At 43.6% G+C, this 17216-nt stretch overlaps 1 protein-coding gene across 2 annotated transcripts in view; it reads left to right on the forward strand.

Moving 5' to 3' along the window:
* Positions 1-1229: 1229 nt before the first annotated feature.
* Positions 1230-17216, forward strand: part of LYPLA2 (lysophospholipase 2) — a 105418-nt gene continuing 89431 nt past the window's right edge. Inside the window, exon 1 of one of the 2 annotated variants that reach the window (XM_078680811.1) lies at positions 1230-1378. The gene's annotated coding sequence lies outside the window, so the exon portion shown is untranslated. Of the gene's footprint in view, positions 1420-17216 lie in introns of both variants that reach the window. The other variant, XM_078680810.1, reaches the window with a different exon arrangement.

Raw genomic sequence — 17216 nt, forward strand, 5'->3', positions numbered from 1 at the left:
ACAAAATTCAGAGCCCACTAGATGACCACAAGAATATGGAGTGTGAAAACACAAGTCAAGGGGGGAGTGTGAAACCCCACAGCAGGCTTAGAAAAAAGAGCAGGCCTAAACCTGTACTCAAACCAATTCAAATGTGGAGGGAGCAAAAGCCTGCGCAGACCAAAAAACACTCTAGGCAGAGCCTATGCATAAAATGTTACAACCGGTGGCCTTTCCTGAGCACCGGCGTCAATAGGGTTGAAAGTTCAGAAGCTGTGGGCGTGAGCGCGCAAAGAACGTCCCTTCACTCAACCGGCGTGTGGAGAAACCCCAATGCCGGAAATAATGCAGCGCGCATGCGCGAACTGCCGCTCGTGAACTCCGGCTCGAGAGCGCTCGCGCTCCCCTCGCGAGCCGGCAACCCAACTCCCGCTCCACCAAAGTCAACCGGGCACAAACGGCCAGGCGCAGGGAGGCGAACACACGCTCCCAAGGGACACGCCGCAACGGACGAAGAACCGCCCCAATAAGTAACCGGCAAAGCCGAAAACGGAGCGGCAAGCATGCACAAAACACCGCGCGTCAGAAAGACAAAGCAGCGGAATACAAAGGCAAGTGCAAGTCACAACAATATCACATAAAAGTCAGCAATATGTACTAGAGAAAAGATAAATAGACTTAACTGGCTGCGGAGCAGCAAAGAAAGAGGAAGAAGGACTAATGTTGGGGCCCTTTATACTGTAATCTCTATGGTCATTCCCTAATGTTCATGGGAAATGTAGTTTTTGGTTATTTTTTATTGGCTGCTGAGCATTTCAGAAATGAGAAAGCATAATCCGAGCCTCCTGTCCTGACATAGAATTCATACATGTACTACACATTTTCAACATGTGTGCGAACAGCCAAAGCCTCTCTCCTGGTGGTTCTCACATATTTGTCTTCCGACAGCTGCGCTGTCAAGTTAGACCATGAACCTAGAAACAAGACAACCACTTTTGATAGTGAACCAAAATAAACTTTCTCTACTGTAAATTGCTACCATGAATATCAGTGCTTGTTGCTCGTTTAAAATTGAATCTTCGCCCAACACGAAAAATGTGAGGACTATCTGGGTAATATATTTTTTATCGCTTACACTGTGGGACATGAAATAAATTCGGAAGTAAACACAGAAGGCGGACTAGAAGCATCCCCTGTAGAACTTCAGCAGTTGACATAGAAGAAGGACAGCGGAGTCCCCCTTCTATGTCCATTGTTCTTTCCCGTCTTTGGGCTCTCGTTCATAGACGTGAGCTCCGAGACCCATACCCATGACGTTACTATAGGAACCGGCGCAACCTCCGCGTGACCCAGACGTAAGCGGAAGTTCCGCTGCGTTAGAGGGCTGTGGAGAGAGGAGGTGAGAGAAAGGAGAGAAGAGGAGATAGAAGGCGAGAGGAGGTAAGAGAAAGGGATTTTCAGAAAGGGTGGGCAGCTGTGTCTGAAAGCGGAAGATGGGGGGTGGGGTCTGAGAGAAGGGGAGTATAGGGTGCAAGAACAGAGGAAATGAAAGAAGAGGAAGAATAATGGGTTAGGGACCGAAAAAGAGAAGGTTGGTGAAAGACACATAGAGGAGACGAGGGTCTGCGAGAAGGGAGAGATTGGACTATATTTAGAAAGTCCAAAAGTAAAAAAAAGGTTTCGGGCGGGGGTGGGGGGTTACCTATGAAAGGAGACGAAAGAACGGAGAGGAATAGTAGGGGTGGGAGAGAAATGGGGAGCATGAGGTCCTGTGTGGGGTGGAGTGAAATAGATGAATTACAAAGTACGGCTGGAAATTAAAACTCAAAGAGGGGGAGAGAAGAAAATCAGGAGACGTAATAGGGGATAAAGGAGCTGGTGGGGAAGAGCACATAGTAAGGGTTTGATAAAGTTAAATGGCTTCTCTTGGGGATTGTAGCGACACATGCTTCCGGTTAGTCCCTAATATTTTGTAAGAAGCTTGGTGTTGCTTCGTCTCCTCTTTTGGTAACTATGAAGAATAGAACTCCCAGCATGTCAAGCTCGTTTTAATCCTGCAAAGGGAGCAATAGCCACCTCCATGTTTAGTCTAATGCGGGGGTAATTGTTGTATCTTGTTGCTGTTCTCCCTCTGTCACGTGGTAGCCGTTTCCCTCATTTTTTTTACTTATAGATTGAATGCATTAGACAAGTAATTCTCTTTCTTAACTACTACAATAAAATAATTTATTATGGTGCATTGGTTACTTGTAAAGTGCTTAATGCTGCCACCACAAAGCAAATGGAGGGGGCAAGCAAATGTGGGCCAAGAAGAGAGCAAATGAAGGGAGAGTCTTATGAATAGGAAAAGCAGTCCCAGAATGCTTACACAACAGCAGCTGACCGAGCAATAGCTCATGTTCGAAAGTCAACCTTTGGAGTCTGGTTGCTGACAGGATGGAAGCAGCAGAATAGGTAAGCCATGGATCGGTGTTTAGAAAGAGAGAGTGAAGGCAGCCCAGATGCATATCTCTCTGTCGGAACATGAGCACCAGAGAATTACAAATCAGAGATAGTCTGTTTGATTGAAGATGGGCACAAAAGATCCAAAGGGCTTAGAAGGGTTTCTTTGACTGCACTGTGACACTCGGAATGATCACCCAAGTGGCTGAGAGCAATTCAGGCATCCCATTACCACTTTTATTGGTTTCTTAGTCGGTCCATAAACAGTAGGTATAAGCCCTAATTAGGATCCCCGAGCTTACCGTGCCGAAGGACTGAAGCCTCGCTGATGCGGCCCAACATTGCCAAAAGTTACCTGGGTTGCTTGGGTTTTTTGCTCAAAGAGGATTTCACCTAAAAAGGTAGACTAGACCTTCCATTTTATTGTAATTTGCATATAGTTGGCCCCGGTTTGTAATCAATACCTTGTAGACATCCCTTAATGCACACAACCAATTTATATTCCATAATTCATTCATCAGATTTCAGACAGCACCCTGCACCCCACCCCCCTAAGCATAGCACAACATTGTTCCTATCTCCCCTCCCAATAGTCATACAGCACATATGAAACAGAAACCTCTCACCATCACCTGTACAGTACCACTCTAGAGACTTGTTGTTGGTAAGGCACTGCAAAATAACAATACTGACGGGCACCACACCAGCATACACCATAGAAACGCAGAGATAGCACAAACCTAATACACCCTTACATAAGCAGCATTTTATAACAATACATTGCAGTAGATGTTGCTGCATATGCAGCGAACACCATTTTTGAGCCAATCAGCAGCAATCAAAACCCAATAAAGAGAAAGTGCTTTGAAACCCACACACAGCTAAAACACCATTCCATTAATATACTTTATTTCGGTCGAATAGACTGTAAAAGTGCATGTGCAATAAACTTAGAAACATTAAAACAATCCTAGGAATATGGACTGAACAATTGGTAAGTATACAAAGTTAAAGTGTATCACAAAGTTCACAGTGCGTTGGCCCTTAGCAGTCCATAGCTTGTTGCATCGTTAACCCCCCATACGCGACATCACCAGCCCTCTGTTTCCCACCAGCAACCAGCTAAATAAATGTTTGCCCCCTTTTTAATACCAAATATAAGCAAAGTCACTACACACATCAACATTTAAAAGTCAATTGTAGACTAGATTAGCTTTGAAAGATTTAAAAAGAATAACATTTAAAACCACTTGGAGGAGAAAAAGGAAAAGCAATGCATCAGCATAGGGCTGTTGGGTGGACTACAAAAACAACCTGCACGCCCACCACATAGAGGTTAAAAATCTCTACACTGCATATACAATTGGCATGTAAGTGTCATATTTCAGGATCCTAAATACATCTTCACAGTTCTCGGACCCTATATTTTTGCACAATTGGATTAGCCAACGCTGCCTGGCTATCTTGTATCCCAGGCAAAAGAAAAAGACATATATCTGACTCTACCTCACAATTACAGGCAGGACACCCTAAAGGGGTGGCGCCAGACCATTTATTTTGGAAAATGCGCGCAGCGAGAGGGTCCCAAGTCTAAATTGGATATATAATTTCCTAGCAAGAGCTGGTTGGATATCATCTAAGAAAGCCTCTAATGTGTACTGGTCTTTAATTCTCATAATGTTAGCTGTTAATTATCCAGTTAATGAGCTCTCCTGTAATTCAGCAAGTTAGCCCACCCTAAAGCACTGTAGTAATTCAGATCTTGAGATTAAAGGGTACATTTACTCAGTATTACTCCATACGTTCGATTGACCCAACATACATAATGTATCCTTAACATAAACAAACCATGCTATTTTACCTGCACCTGGAAGTCTCAGAACCTCCTTTAACTCTGACCTATAAGCAGCCAGTTCTGGGGTAGCCCACAGACAATGCCAAAAAGTTAGAGATCTCAGATCAATCTCGTCTGCGATTGGTCTGAATCCTAGGTCCAGGCGTAGGGGAGTGAGTGGAGTGCTGGGGAGGAAGGCCAAGTATTTGCCTCATGAAGTTGTTATCCATCTTATTCAAATTTCTTAGAAAGCAGTGCCCCCAAGTTCTGCCCTATACATTGCAGCACACCTTGCTTGCACTTTATAGATCTCAACTATTGGCCCAGCTGGTTTGTGGAAGGAGTTCTATATAACTTTGCCAGCCCTACGTTGTCCGTGCTAGCTTAAGACTTGCTTTAGCCATTTGTGGACCCCATTCCAGATTTTCTATTAAGGTAACACCTAAGTGGTCAAACCTCTCAAGCATGATGCGATTCAAACAGGGATTAGATCGTGTCATACTGGCTGGATTGAATACCCGGAGGTCAATCAATATGAAGTGCATAAACTGTCCAAAAAATACAGTGTTTTATTGGGGAGCAATCACAAAGTCCATATGGAAATGATACAACGTGACCATCAATTGATTCCCATCAGATACCCATCCTGTGCCGCCCTACATCATTTGGGATCCTTCAACCAAGGGTTGTGAGATGTAACCACAATCAAACTGAGTGATATGCCACCCAATCAAACAGACAGGATCTACAATTGAGGGATTACTGTAAATTGCATCAGGAAGGTAAATGACTAGCAGTGCAACAGAAAATAAGTGAAATAATGGTGCTTAGAACGTGAGTGATATAAAATGGGTTATGAAAGTGGAAAAATATGATTTAATAGTATCCTATCCATACCCAATGCTAAAAGAACAGTGCAAGGTAGTGTTATACAAATAGCTACCCAGATGGTAAAAAGGTCAACATGTTTCTGCGGTAACGTGGAGTCTCGAGATCTCCGCCTGCTTCATCAGGACCTATATTTATTGCTACTGCTTCAGTGTTTAAGAATTGGAATATATGAAAAAAGTGTCACCTGAAATTCGCCAGTACAGAAGATCCAGATCATCACAGTGGCAAAGCAGGGCAAAAAATAAAATAAAATAAAATGCAATGAAACACCTTAACATTTGCGACAGTTTGCAAACCACATAGTTTATGTGTAAAATTATAAATAGCTAATAATTTTATTAGTCAATGGGTCTCAAGTTAGTAGACCTAATCGATTGAGTGCCATTTTTATAGCAAAAAATGTTTAAACAGAATTGTATTTTGAAACGAACAAAATAGCTTCACTCACCCAAATTATGGGTAATGTATACCCCACCTCACCTGGCTACAGCGCAGGTATAGACGGAGCACCGCTCTGGGGAGAGGAGGGGAGAGAGGAAACAAATAGAGGAAAGATATAAAACTGTTATCAGTGCATCAATTTCATGTAAAGAAAGCCGATCGTACTTTATGGGGTAATGTGTTTAATCTCATTTATCCATTAGCTACAGCAGTAGCCTATTCATCACTCCTGAAACATCGTCGTTAATGAGATAATCCACTAGCTACACACCATGACTAGTCAGCGAAGAAATGGAGGCTCTGGAATTGACTAGTCATTTCATTCGTCACAAGTATATGATTGCCCCGGTGTAACTCGTGTTGTATTGTAAGCTACACTGATCATGTCGGGCAGACCGCCAACAGAGTTAGAGCTGATAATAGTCATGCAAGGTCTAAAACGGAATGAAAAGCGGAACGCATTTCACGCGTTCTAAGTTTAGCAACAATTTGCCAAGGCCCCACCATCCTGCTTACCTGTCCGTCGGTACTCCGGACATCCGTTTTTTCAGCTATTATCAGCTCTAACTCTGTTGGCGGTCTGCCAACATATACTTGTGACGAATGAAATGACTAGTCAATTCCAGAGCCTCCATTTCTTCGCTGACTAGTCATGGTTTGTAGCTAGTGGATTATCTCATTAACGACGATGTTTCAGGAGTGATGAATAGGCTACTGCTGTAGCTAATGGATAAATGAGATTAAACACATTACCCCTGAAAGTACGATCGGCTTTCTTTACATGAAATTGATGCACTGATAACAGTTTTATATCTTTCCTCTATTTGTTTCCTCTCTCCCCTCCTCTCCCCAGAGCGGTGCTCCGTCTATACCTGCGCTGTAGCCAGGTGAGGTGGGGTATACATTCCCCATAATTTGGGTGAGTGAAGCTATTTTGTTCGTTTCAAAATACAATTCTGTTTAAACATTTTTTGCTATAAAAATGGTACTCAATCTATTAGGTCTACTAACTTGAGACCCATTGACTAATAAAATTATTAGCTATTTATAATTTTACACATAAAGTATGTGGTTTGCAAACTGTCGCAAATGTTAAGGTGTTTCATTGCATTTTATTTTATTTTTTGCCCTGCTTTGCCACTGTGATCTGGATCTTCTGTACTGGCGAATTTCAGGTGACACTTTTTTCATATATTCCAATTCTTAAACACTGAAGCAGTAGCAATAAATATAGGTCCTGATGAAGCAGGCGGAGATCTCGAGACTCCACGTTACCGCAGAAACATGTTGACCTTTTTACCATCTGGGTAGCTATTTGTATAACACTACCTTGCACTGTTCTTTTAGCATTGGGTATGGATAGGATACTATTAAATCATATTTTTCCACTTTCATAACCCATTTTATATCACTCACGTTCTAAGCACCATTATTTCACTTATTTTCTGTTGCACTGCTAGTCATTTACCTTCCTGATGCAATTTACAGTAATCCCTCAATTGTAGATCCTGTCTGTTTGATTGGGTGGCATATCACTCAGTTTGATTGTGGTTACATCTCACAACCCTTGGTTGAAGGATCCCAAATGATGTAGGGCGGCACAGGATGGGTATCTGATGGGAATCAATTGATGGTCACGTTGTATCATTTCCATATGGACTTTGTGATTGCTCCCCAATAAAACACTGTATTTTTTGGACAGTTTATGCACTTCATATTGATTGACCTCCTGATATCTTTTGTTCTTTCATTGCTCTAGGGGATAATATCAGTGGATGGTCATAAAATATTTCCCCTTGACCTTCTTTGTTGTTTACTTGGATTGAATACCCTACATTTTGTCTTCTGTATGTTGATCTCCAGCCCCCTGTTATTACAGAAGGAATTGAAACTATTGAGGATCCTCTGGATACCCATGGGTGGCTTCGAAAGCAAAAGGGTGTCATCAGCAAACATCATTGCGGGCACTTTTCTATCTGCTAGCTTCGGGGCATCATTATCCTTCACCACTATAAGTTGATCGACCAATGAATTGATAAATAAGCAAACAGGGTAGGTGCAAGCACGCACCCCTGCTGTACTCCTTCATTAACTGGGAGGGGAGAGGTAAGTGCACCATGTTTTCCATACCTAATTTGCTCATAGTTGCCTTCATGCAGTCTCATAAGCATGCACAAAAGATCGGTAGGGACCCCCAGATAACTAAGTACAGCCAATAATTTGTCCCTGGGTACCAGGTCGAACGCCGTTTTTAGGTCCACAAATATTAGATAGAGACTGCCAACATCTAATGTCACTGTTTTCCAATATAAGAGTTGAAGTCTATATATTTGGTCGATGGTGGAGATGTTTTTTTTTTCTAAATCCGGCTTGATACGGGCTCAAGATTTCATGATCATCCATCCATACCTGAAGACAATCCAGTAGTACCCGTGCAAATTATTTCTGGGTTACATCGATCAAACTGATGGGTCTGTAGTTTGTGGGCAAAAGTGGATAACCCTTTTTAAATACAGGGAACATTTCTGCACCAGCCCAGGTTTCAAAGATGGCCGTCCCATGCAAAATAGCATTAAATAGTACCCATAGATAGGGTCCCCGTAATTTCGGGTTCCCCTGGAAAAGGTCCCTTAGGATCTTATCAAGCCCTGGTGCTTTACCGGGGGATAACTTGCGTATGGCAATTGCTATTTCGATCAAGGTCATCTCGGGTGCCTCTTCATAAGCATCTCTACGGTGGTTGTTGCTGTTTCATCGTTGAAGCCCATTGTTTCCATGGTGGTATATAAAGCCTGAAAATGTATCTTCCATGCGTCTGCAGCTATATTTGGCTCTGTGGCTGGTTCCCTTCACTACCGCCTATACTGACTATACTCCAGAACGTCTTCATATCATTATTTGATAGGGCAGTTTTTAGTGCATCCAATCTATCCAATTCCCAGGTCATTTTTGCTTGGTAGATGCTATCTCTATACAGTACACTACTTTGCTTGATTTGGCACCTATCCTTGGATTTGATGGCATAGAGGAGGCAGACCCGGACGCTGAGATCAGACCCGGGACCAGGGTTCAATTCCCGACGCGGCAGAGTCTTGAGCCCAAAATGTCCACGGACTCGGTAATTCTCGCTTCGGTGCCTACTCGAATCACAGGTTCACACTCTGCAACTCTGGGCAATAGCTTGCTTAATCTCCACTACGGCCCCCTGCGGCGGGATGCCTGGCTTTCACCTTGGGGATACCCAGTAGGGGCTATCTCACAGGGAAAAACCAGGACGGGTTCCCAATGCAAAGCGCTTTGAGACCTGGCGGTGATATTGCGCTATATAAAAACCTATCCATCCATCCATCCATGGCATCTATCGGGGCCTGCTTAGCCAATCGACAACTGCCATCAAACCAGGATCGATTGGAAATAATGTTTTACCCAGTTTAGATGTCAATACTACATGGAGCTCTGCAACTCTATTTGGAGTGAATAGAATGCCATCTAAAATTATGATGTTTCCCATTTCCATTAGGGTCAAGGTAGTGGAGTATAGGGAGGCCAGCTTATCAGGGACCTGTTGGATTACCGCCCACCTTATTCTGCTCCTATTATTGGAAAGTATTAGTCTGATCATCTAGCGGAGTGCTGGGAGCCAAAGGGTTCCCCATGTCCGGCAACTCCAGGTCCATGGTCATAGCATTGTGATCGCAGTCGAGTCGAGGCAAGTCAGCGAAATCAACAACCCTATGCCATGAGTAGACCTTAATGAAAGTAATCCAGATCTTAGAAGAAAAGCTGAGTGACATGCACTGGAAATCATTAGAGATTTCAACTGCTCAACCGTGCAACCCAAGTGTGTACCCACCCATATACAAAGGCCCCCAGGTGGTCTGCCCCTTCCTTCCGAAGTGGCAGGTACATTGAATGACACAAACCCCATCTGCAATGCATCTTCCCATGCCCATGTTTCCTGGAACATACATACATCATATTGGTCCACAAAAAGCTCCCAATTGGGGCAGTTAAGCTTGTTTTTCAGGCCAGCAACATTCCAGGATAGAACCCTCGGCTTTCTTGTTCAGCTTCATGGGTATGGGTTTTGAGAGGTTGAATTTCTCTCATATGGGCACATGGGTGCTTCTCTGCAAGTCTTAGTGGGGCTCCTTCCCACAATGTGGTGTTACTTGAGGGTATGGAGCTTGAGTCTACTGTTATTCCTAGTACGTTAGTCAAGACTCGTGTTGCAGGGGAGCGTGCAAAAGGGACCGGTGTGTTACCAGCTTGGGGCAGTCACGTAACTAGTGACTCTTCCTATAGACCTTCGATAAACTTAATCTTCTGGTTTGATTCTAATTGTTGCTTCTCTGTTTCTACCCCTGGCCCATAATGGGTAATCTGACTACACTGGCCACCTCTGTTCTCATCTATCTCCCTAGGGACCCACGGGCTGTTAATCACCTGGGCTGGATTTTGTATCATTGTTTGCAAATCTACTTCTTCCAGAACCCCAAATCTATTTGCTACAGGGATATTAAATAGCAAAGGTCTGGGAGGTTGATGCCATTGGCCCTGAATCCGTTGGTAAAGACCACATGCCTAGCTCGGAGTTGTTATGGGCCCTAGATAACATTTACCGGGAGTATAAAAATGGTCCAGCGAAAAGGATCTGTTCACTGTGGCTAATTCCTGGCTGCAATGGTTCTTGCTTAGTAGCCTACAGACGGTCAGTGTGGCTTTAAAATTGATAACTACACAGTCCCCTTGCATGTCTTTTTGTCTGATGCCCACCCAGCTGACTCTGCGGACCATGAGGATTTCCCCTGCCCTATCATAGGCGAGCTGTCTGTGCCTCGCCATCCAGAACAAACATTTGTTCCTTAGATCAAGTTGGGTTTCCCTCTGGCCACTTTTAATTTCAGGTACACCTGTCAGTATAATTACATATGGAGATGGAGTGTGAGGTAGGTTTATGGTAGATAGACGTTCCCTTTCATCCCTACACTCTGTGCCTCCCTCACCCGACACCCTTCTCTGCTCAGCATCGCCCATATGTGGATAAGCTGTTTTTGTTTATACCCCTCTTGTGTTGGACTGGTTCTTTACTCCTAGCCTCACAATTAGTACACTTATAGCCCGGTATGGTGGTGGAGTCTTGGGCATACATTGAAGCTGGCCTTTATATAGATGTCATACTAGAATTATCTGTCTTGCAACTGAAATAGTTTCTCACTATGGCCTGGGTGTGGCTTTAACTGTTATTTCCTGCTCTGCTTTCCCACAGTGTCGCCAGTTTATCTATGCGTTTAACCAGAGGGGCAAGCTCTTCCCTCAAGATGGATCTAAGTTGGCCCTGTAGGTCCATCAGGTTCATCACCCAGACTGGGTATTCCATGTCCGTTCATGTGCTTGCAATATTTCCTGAGTTCAAGTCCGGATCGTCCAAGTTCTCTGTGCTTATGGGAGACCCATCATTGATTTTCTTTCTTTTTGACCCTACCCTGGTTACTTGTTTACGATTTCTGTTCTTGGGTATGTTGGTTGCCTCATCCCCTTCTGTGATTACTTTGGGTACAGCTCCTTCCTCGTTACATACAACTTGTGGAGATAACAGGGGAGTGGTTACCCTAACTGTGGTAGCTGATGCAGTTGGGGGGGGGAGGGGGTTAGTGACAAGCATCTTTCAGTGAGCTCTATTTCTGTGGCTACTCCACATATAGCCCTTTGTAACATCCTGTTAATTGAGGTTGGTGGTATGGAGGATGAGGAAGGTACCTGGGACAGAGCTTGTGGTTTACCAGGGCAGGTCTGTTTTCCCATTGTTGTTGCTTAGATGGTAAATGTAAATGTAATTTGTACTTGTAAAGCGCACTAATACCCATGGGTGTCCTGGCGCTGTAACGCATACCGCTGTGGAACCCTTCCTGGCTTTTCCCTGTGAAATGTCCACTCCTGGGCACCCCCAAGGTGCCCAGGCATCCCAGCGCTGTTGGGGCCGTTGTGGAGATTAAGCAAGCTATTGCCCAGAGTTGCAGAGTGGAACCCATGATTAGAATAGGCACAGAGGCGAGAATTATCAGGTCCGAGGAAATTGAGCCCAAGACCCGCCGAGGCGGGAATTGAACCCTGGTCCCGCGCCAGACCTCTGCATCAGGGTCTGCCGCTCTAACCATTGAGCCACAATTCTCCACAATGCAGACCCCCGCCACCCCCAAAAAGCTAACCCACTAACACTCCAGCTACTTAGAGAGGGAAATAGAAGAACAGAGGCAAGGCACACTGCTGGATGCGAATGGTTGAATACAAAATAAGACATTTTAGGACCAGTGGTCGTGCTTTACTAATCGGGATCGAGGACCTCTGCTTCAATTTCTACCCGCCACAGTCCTTGATGGTTTAGATCTTTAAGCTGGATGGGATTAAAAGCTGAAATGAGGACTGTACAGCATGCTTCACCAAGACAAAAGCCAAGAGGGGGGGGCCTGTGCTCTGACGAGGGCAGACCGGCCTGCCCTGGGCCCAGGTGCATCCTGCGCAGCAGGACCACGCATCCGCTTTTATGCGCCTCCTGGCGCGTTGAAGTGGTGGAGCCTGGGGGCTGTGGTCTCCTGCTTCAAGCGGTGAGAGGAGCTAGAGCTGCAAAGGTTCTTGTCACAACTCTTTCTTCTCAAGCTCACCCGCAGACATTCCTTTCCAACGAACCCACTCCAAACAGTAGGACACCAGAGAGTACTGTAGTAGATGAACGACTTGAGCACCACATAGATCCTGTAAAATAGTGCTTGCTTTATTTTCACAATAACACACAATTTTGAAACGTAACTCTTAACAAATTTATACAAGCCTTAAACAACAAAACGCCAATAAACTATCAAGCAGTTTCCTCCTGCTCAATCGATTCCTAGATCCGCACAAAAGGATTCCCAGGTTGGAAATGTGCTGAGATTCCATAACAGTGGTGATTGTCCCTTTTACAAGTAAAATAACATTACGTAACTTAATCTCACAAACAGGCTAAATAATGATGAAATAAATTGCGGCCCAAAGTGATTACAAGTAACTGACATGAATTCAAGAAATCAGTCCATCACTTTAGTTTGCTAAGTCCTGTGTAGGAGGCGCTAAGCCCAAATGTGGGTCCCACGCTTACTGTGGTGAATGAGTCGTGCTGCACCTTGCTGGTGAGGTTCAAAAAGTCTGAAAACAGTGTGAGTTGCTTGTGTATCCGTTCAGAGGTGCATGGCCTAACAGTTTGTGGTGGACTGTTGCTTTTGGAGAAGGGCCAAGATTCATTTGCATATGGTTGGTCCTTCTCCGTAATGGCACCAACAAGCTATGTGATGCTGTCCAGGGTGACTTCCAGTTTCTGACGTTAATTCAAGTGTTTCAACCATCACCGTTTTATATGCTAAGTGAATAAACCTAAGTAGGAGGGTTTATGCCCATAAATGACTCAAATGTATTGTTCTATGTATCTCACTCACGAGGCTGAACAAGCCAAAATGAGTCATAGGTGCTTGTGTTCCCAGTTAGAATGGACACACATTTGTAATTTGAACTCGAATGTCCCTTCTTGGGTTGGGCCAAGCCTTAATTGCATATGGGTGATCCATGTGCGCATAGCCACGAATGAGCGGGGGGGTGGGGGGGGAGAAGATAGTCTAGGAAGCGACCCAGGGTGATTATCGATGGCTGAGATTAATTCAAGCACTTCTTCCTCACTTTTTGTGCACAAGACCTTAGCCAGCCTCCTCTTCATTTACCAAGGTTAAGGGGTATGTGCCAGGAGTTACAACTCTGGCTGATAGGTACTTCTCTTCTTCATTTTTATTAAGCCCTTTGAATTCTGGGTGTTTGTCAGGATGCAGAAGTCCAAGCTTTGACACAAACAGTTGAAGGTGACTTGGATTAGGCCACCAAAGTAGAGGACCCCACTGTACTTTAACTGAACAGTTGCTGTGGTGAAGTTCTATTCTCTTGGCCTTACTAGAGCATGGCCTGGCATTTGGGCATGTGGTAGGTAACGGCTTGCAACCCTGTGTCTGTTTTGCCATGGAATTTTTTAGGACTCAGTGAGACTGGACCCAAAAAAGAGCAAAAAAAGTAAGTGTTGGTAAAGGAAATAGGCCTCACCTTCAGCAGAGGTATTAGCTTTACTAATGATGTTTGCCACTTTCTTGCAGCATTGGCCAAAAAAAGAGGGGAACAACTGTCATGTGTGCGTTCCATGAAGCTATGCTGGCCGAGACGAATGCTGTATAGTTGCTTATGTGGACGTTCATACAATACCGTATGACCTCAGTTTATTTTAAACATACTATTCCGAGATGGTGGGTACCAATCTTGACACAGTAAATTGATTACAGTTCCATCATGGCTGATTCTAATCTTGGATCTGTAAAAATGCATATTTAAAAAGAGCGGTCTAGCAGCAAATTGCAGCTCCTGGGCCTCCAAAGAATTAAAAACTATACTAAAAAAAAAATGAATGTGATTGAGGGACGGGAGCCACAGAGGAGCGACTGACGATGAAATGTCAAGGGTCATGGAAGACTGGGTGGGGCGGGCAAGCAATGGAAGATTTTGAGGCGAGGGAATTAAAAATGAAGCAAAAAGCCAGGACGGAAAGCAACAGACGAGAGATGGGAAGTGAGTTGGGGTGGGTGGAGGGAGGAGGTTAAGAGGGAGCCACATGGAGTGCGCATGGGTGGGTATTTGGAAGGGAAGCAGCAAATAAGATGTGCTCAAAGAGAGGGGCAAAACAAGAAAGGAAACTGAAGCCATCGAATAATAATCCAGCAAATGAAATTGCCAAGAAGGTCAACCAGTTTTAAGCCATGTTCTTACCCAAAGCCAAGTCTAAATATTGGTATTATTCAAAATATTTATTTTCAACAACACAAAGCTTGAAGGAAGGCACGGTTTAAAAAATCGAGGGAAAATTCCCTCTCCGTTTATCCACCTAGGAGCTGGGGGCAAAAAATCATATGTATATATTTCCAATTCAGGAAAGAGCTGAGGAGACACTTCTTTTAAGAACTCTAAATCACATTGAAGTAATCCTATTTCGCTACTTATAACCTAGTTACACCTTCAATCACTCATTGAGTGTATATTTTTTGCCATTGGCCATGTACAATGCTCTGCTGCTTTCCAGTTTTATTAGCGCTATACAAATGTTATTTGTAAGATTGCCCGTTTTTCACTGTCAATGGAAAGTTTCAGTGGAGACTCCAAACATTATACTAATTGCATCACAGTTTGATTTGTGATGTTAAGTGTACAGTTAAATTAATTACAGTGTATAATATACCCATCTTTGCTTTGCCATAAAATTCAGAAGCATTCACGTTGGTAATTGTCTGGTTTAATACGACCCAATATGGTTTAATTGCTGTGCAAATTGGTGTCAAATATTGAAATCTGGCTGAGAGATTCATAGGGCTCAAATTAGAACTCTTTCAAAGGCAGCCAAGGTTAACCTGTTTTTTGTTTCGACAATTAGTTGCTATCTAGCAAAATGTTCATTTTGGCGCTTAGACTTTTCAGAAATCTTACTGCATTCCTAAATAAGCTAAAACCGTTATTTTGGGGCTTTTAAAACCTCACCTTCCTGATCGTGCAAGCTGGAATACAACCCGCCCATTTCTTACCATTGGTTGGCTTTATTATTAATCTCAATTGCAATACTTATTCCTCGTCGGCTTCTCTTATCAGTTTCCCGCCTCCAAAATACTGTTAACATTCGCTTTGCTTGAACTATATTTTCCTAAAGTTTTGCCTTTTACTCTTGCATATTTATATAACAGTTTATCACTAGGAGAGATTAAGTGATTTGCATAGAAACACAGGATGTTGTGTGGTGCCAAGACTCAAGTAGGGATCCTCAGCTCTCGAATCAACAGCTCTGTCTCCTGCGCCACATCCTCTTCACTCCCGTTTTATCTGTCAGAGAGCTCCTTCCGTCTCCTGGATGATGATTGATGAAACGGCTCTTTATTCATTACATAGGCTAAACCGGTGCATTACCTATGTTGGTTATCCCCCCCCCACCTCACCCATCTCACATAAAGGGATTGGTTAAAAGAAAAAAGGGTTTCCGACTCCATGAGTGTGCATGTGTTTTCCAGCTCCCTCCCTTGTGTGCTTCCAACCTAAATGCCGGTGTACTGTGTTCCTCTTTCATCTTTGCTGCTTGTGCTCTCTCGTGTACTTCTCCCCCACCCCTGTGCTCTTTGATATTCTCTCACTCGCATACTAATCCTCCTGTTCCCCATGTTACTCTCACGCTTGTGTTCTTCTCCTTCCGTGCCCATGTTGTGTTTTCTCCATCATGTGCTTCTCTCACCATCTCCACTTTGCTGTATCTCTTGTGTGCCACTTTTCCTCTCCTCTTCCCCACCTTCTCCCCCAACCACTTCTTATGTTCGTCCACCCAGCGGTCCCTGTTATTAATTTTGCGCATTCATGCAAGCCTTTTTAAACATTTTGATTTTATTTTTCGATCCAAGTGGCGTCCAACTTCCATGCAGACTAATCAAACTTATTTTCACTTTATTTTTTTTCTTGAATAGTCAAAAGCCTTTCACCGCCTGCTTAAAAATGAAGTAAACCAGTTTGCCAAATTTAGACATGGTTACCGTTGCACCCCTTTCCAAATGCATAACCTATATGCATTTTTTAACCATTGTGAGACAGTTAGCCAGCATGTAATTAATAATAGAGGCCCTAATCTATATACAATTTTGTATATTGTAGTAAATAATTAGTCCAATTTATGTAAGGATACGGTTTCTGTAGGTAAATTAGGAAAATGTACAAACTGTATCCATGTTTGGAATGTGGTACATTCCTGCCCTAAGCATTTTTGTACAGGACAGCCATGGCTTTGCAAATTTCACTGCTCTTCCTGAATATGAGGCAACAATAAACTTGTATTCTAAAATTGTTACTGCATTTCCCAAATCATAAAGTAATTTCCTTTAGTCACCTAAAGGACAAATGCTAAAGCAAGACTTCTTTTACACTTGTCAGGGCATCTTCTTAGACTCGGGTCTCACTTAGGCTAATCATGTGTCTTAGTTGGTTTACAAGAAGTCCGCCGCTTAAATATCTAAAAGAGAATAGAATGATTGACCAGGGGAATGTGAAATAATGCAACGAGGAAGGGTGGAACTATCACGCGGAGTAATGTAATGTTGCATGGTGAAGGGCAGTAGTGATGTTTGACTGGGTGGGTAGTGGTTATGGTGTATATTTCTGTAGGTAGTGTCTATTTTAACCAGCCTATGTCCATTTCTGCAATAGGTTTATAACTCAACATTGAGATTTTGTCCTGCTACACCGATTGAATGCAGATTGCTAGTTCTTGTCAAACAAATTACCAAATTAGAGGAAGGTCAACAATGGGTGGCATAAATATACAACGCATAGCTGTGTTGGGGCAGATTTTGGTTAGTTTGTAGACACTGTGATGATACAGGGTGGTGGAATTATGGATAACGGTGATGGTGTGGACAGTGATAGGTTGCAGACTGGTGGTTGAGTAACTGGTGGATGTATGGACTCTGGTGGTACATGGGCAGTTGTTGGTTTATTGGATATAAGGAGCCGTGCTTTGTTACAGATGTGGTGGGGTTTGTGG

The sequence above is a fragment of the Lissotriton helveticus genome, chromosome 3_1, assembly GCF_964261635.1.
Source record: "Lissotriton helveticus chromosome 3_1, aLisHel1.1, whole genome shotgun sequence".
Lineage (NCBI taxonomy): Eukaryota > Metazoa > Chordata > Amphibia > Caudata > Salamandridae > Lissotriton > Lissotriton helveticus.